Here is a 4,241-nt window from a genome sequence, read left to right on the forward strand (position 1 = left end):
TTCTTTCTCTCTCTTTTACTTTTTTTCTGTTTTCTTTTTGTTTTTTGATTGTTTTCAAAACAGAGTTTCTTTGTACAGATTTGGTTGTCCTGGAACTAGCTCTAGACCAGGCCAGCTGAGAACTCACAGAGATCTGCCTGCCTCTGTGTCCTGAGTGCTGAGACTAAAGACATGTGCCACCCCCCACCACCACCACTTGCCTAAAACTACTTTCCTGGCATAAATCTCTCATGTTACTGTAAATTGAATGTTTTAATTTGTATGTGTGTGCATGTCCACAAGGGCACTCACATACTCACATGCCTGTGAAAGTCTGAGGACAACCTTGAGTTGTGGGGTGGGTGCTTGTTTTGAGGCAGGGTCTCCTTCATGTGTATTTGCAGGTATGGTTTAATGTATGTGATCTCAGTGTTTCTGTGGTGAGTGAGAGGCCGAGACACATGCCCTGTAGGATATCTATGAACTCAGCCTGTGGTGGTTTGAAAGAAAATAACCCCTGAAGAAAGTGGCACCATTAGGAGGTGTGGCCTTGGTGGAGGAAGTGTGTCACTGTGGGGGCGGGCTTTGAGGTCTCTTTTGCTCAAGCTTCCCTCAGTGTGACTCTCAGTTGACTTCCTGTCACCTGTAAGATGTGGCCCTCTCAGCTCCAGCACCACATCTGCCTGCATGCTGATGATAATGGACTGAACCTCTGAAACTGTAAGTGAACCTCCTCAATTAAATGTTTTCCTTATAAGAGTTACTGTGGTCATGGTGTCTCTTCACAGCAATAGAAAACTCTAAATTAAGACATAGCCCAACACAAACCTGTAAACATCCTCAAGGCATAACAGAGGGGTTTGGTTTTTGGTTTTTGTTTGTTTGTTTGTTTTTTGGTTTTTCGAGGCAGGGTTTTTCTGTATTGTTTTGGAGGCTGTCCTGGAACTTGCTCGATAGACCAGGCTGGTCTCAAACTCACAGAGATCCACCTGCCTCTACCTCCCGAGTGCTGGGATTAAAGGCATGCGCCACCAATGCCCAGCAACAGGAGGGTTTTTAAGATATTTGTTTTGTAGTTTATTGTACAGTTCTCCGTCATGAGCTCTGCAGATGACAACGTCAAAATGTCAAAAGCATGCACAAGTCTGACTAAATTCAGGCTGTGTGTCCTAGCTTGTTTCTCTGCTGCTGTGAATAAACTGTGACAAAAACCACTTGAGGAAGAAAGGGTTTGTTAGATTGTTATAGGTTAGAGTTCGTAATTAAGGGGGGGGGGGGGGGGAGTGCAGGGTCTCAAGCAGGAGCCTGGGGCCAGGAAGTGAAGCAAAGCCGCGGAGGAACACTGCTATCTGACTTGCTCTTCTGAGTACTGACCCTGAGGAGACACTTCCCGGAAGACTTCACAGCAATGCCGGCCTCTTATTAGTGACAGCGGATTCTTCAGCCCCAGCTAGCCGGCACCGATTGTCGCAGTAAAGCAATGGTTTCACTTACACAGATCTTAAAATCCAAAATACCACACAATCAGCTCCCATGGAGTCTTTGAGAGAGCCTCAAACTTCTCTCCGAAGCCAGGCCACCATCATTACCTTCTAGCCTCCCCCCAGGCACGGTGCATTGGGCTCTGCGTACTCCCAGCTCGAAGCTCCAAGTGCTTGTACACTTTGTAAAAGCCCACACATTGGCTTACAAATTCTGAGGTAAAAACAGCAAGTTTTTAGGAAGAGGCTTTGTAATCCACACAGGAGAAAAAATTGTTTTTTCTATCCTATCTTTGCAATGGGTCTAGGTCTACAGTTTCCCCCATGCTGGTGGTGGAGGCCAGGCCCTAATTTATGACAGGAAAGGGGCAGTCTCCCACTGAGCTACACTTCAGTCATAGGTCTAGTCCCTTTTTTGTTTGTTGGTTTGTTTTTCCTGGCAGGAAAAACTCTGTAGGCCAGGTTGGACTGGTATTTACTATGTAGAGCAGGCTGCTCTCAAACCTGTGATCCTCCTGCCTCTGCCTCCTAAGGTGCGCTGCCCCTTGTCTGGCCAGGACTGATTTCTTTAGAGCTCATAATTTATGCCTCCTTCCCTTCACAGGGTTTTTGTCACAACTGTTATTATTATTATTTTCTTCAGTCTAGAAAAAAAGCTGTTGAAGAATTCCCAGTTCCCCGGAGTTCGTGTTGGGCAAGCATAAGCTGCAGGTGAATTGTCTTGGTTTTGCTCTCTCATCTCACTCCTCTGTAAATATTTTGGCTAACTAAACACTGCATACTATTATTAAAATGAAGAAATAAAGGCTTTTCCAATATTTAGAATGAAGCAATGTAGGTGTTTTAATTGTATAAGCAGAAAGCGTAGATCCATGAAGACTCCCACATATGAATCCCCAAAGTCACGAATTTGTTCTCAATAACTAGATGGTGCGCATGCATGTAATTGCATCACTCAGGAGGTGGAGGCAGGGAGATGAGAACTTTGATGTTACTCTAGACTGCATGTGACCCTGTCTCAATAAAACAGAACAGCAAAAACCTCAAACACCTCTTGATTTCTAAAGAGCCAAAGAGGCCAAACAAAACTGTCAGCCTACCCTTTGCTACATAATTACTGGAGTGACTTCTATTTATGTGATCCATGACATCTCCTCTGGGTGGGTGGTGCTCTATTTGGTGCATTTGTTCAGAAGCGGTCTGAAGAGAGACCACTGTCGAGTTACAGACCAGTACGGTCTTCCTGGCCTGACTATCTAGCATCGGGATTGGAAGGAGTGTGGGACCATAGAGCTCTGATCCTCCTGCCTCCACTTCCTAAGTACTAGGACTGTAGGTATGCATTAACCATACCTGTTTTTATAGAGCACTGGGCATTGATTGAACTCAGGCCTTCCTGCACATCAAGCAAGTACCAACTGATATATGTCCCCCTCAGATGTTATACTTACTACGAAACTCTTCATGAAGCAGAAGAGGATCCTGGAACTGTCTTCAAGTGCAGTTGATGGAGGAAGCAAGGCTACTTGGACAGAGCTGCAAGGGACACCTCCACTTACTGAGTGGTTGCAGTAACGTGGATACCCCCAGAGCAGGGCAGTTATTCAAATCCGTGCTCTCCCAAGCCAGCAAGGTTCTTCCTGGAACGAAACTCGAGGATCATCTGCAGAGAGACAAACTGAGAAACATCAGGTCTGCAAATGCCAGGGTTCAGGCTTGTGAATCCCAGGGAGCTCACTCCTCAATCCCGTCTGGATCGCAGAGCACTGGTAGAATTCTGTTGGTTTCTTTCGCTTCTGTTGAAGTCTACAGGGAGCAGATTTTCTGTTTGCTCTCAGAAAGAAACTGGAGGCTTAGTTCACGGAAAGCTATCTGACATCAAATATCAAGACCTATCATGAGAATTGCTAATTTACTGCGCAGACCTTTGCATCCATTGGCTTTTCTTCTCAGAATAATAATTCCAAATGCAAAGGGTTCTACTAAACAGCTCCAGGGCAAGATTGCACGGTTGTTTTTAAAAGCATGTTTTTAGCTCTTCCGCAGGAGGTCTACACCATGCCGCCGCCAGGTCTCTAGCAATCCCTGAGAAGTTCCAGCACATTCTGCGAGTCCTCAACACCAACACCGATGGGCGGTGGAAGACAGCCTTCGCCATCACTGCCATTGAGGGTGTGGGGCTAAGATTTGCTCGTGTGGTGTTGCGGAAAGCGGACATCGACCTCACCAAGAGGGCTGGAGAGATCACAGAGGACGAGGTGGAGCGCGTGATCACCATCATGCAGAACCCACGGCAGTACAAGATCCCAGACTGGTTCTTGAACAGACAGAAGGGCGTGGAGGACGGAAAGTCCAGCCAGGTTCTGGCCAATGGGCTAGACAACAAGCTGCATGAGGACCTGGAGCACCTGAAGAAGATCAGAGCCCACAGGGCCTGCGACACTTCTGGGGCCTTCGTGTCCAAGGTCAGCACACCAAGACCACTGGCCTCTGGGGCTGTGCTGTGGGTGTGTCCAAGAAGAAATGAGTCCCTGGGCCTTCACTGTTAATAAATAGTTTATATACCTGTGTGTTGGGGGGGGCACGTTTTTAAATTCTCTTTCCTCTCCATCCCTGCTTTTTTTCTTCATTTTCTTTTTTGGCGTAGGGTCTCATGTAGCCCAGGCTAGCCTTGAACTCACTATGTAGTAGAGGATGGTCTTGATATCCCAGTTCTCAGCCTTACCTCCCCCATGCTGGGATCCCAGGTGAGTCCCTGTTCATGGTTGATGCAGTACTGGG

General features: G+C 46.8%; 1 pseudogene; it reads left to right on the forward strand.

Annotated features, from left to right (window-relative positions):
• The first annotated feature begins 2,387 nt into the window (after positions 1–2,387).
• On the forward strand, positions 2,388–4,029 carry LOC101841904 (annotated as a pseudogene).
• Positions 4,030–4,241: the final 212 nt, after the last annotated feature.

Source organism: Mesocricetus auratus, unplaced genomic scaffold, assembly GCF_017639785.1.
Source record: "Mesocricetus auratus isolate SY011 unplaced genomic scaffold, BCM_Maur_2.0 Super-Scaffold_100676, whole genome shotgun sequence".
NCBI lineage: Eukaryota > Metazoa > Chordata > Mammalia > Rodentia > Cricetidae > Mesocricetus > Mesocricetus auratus.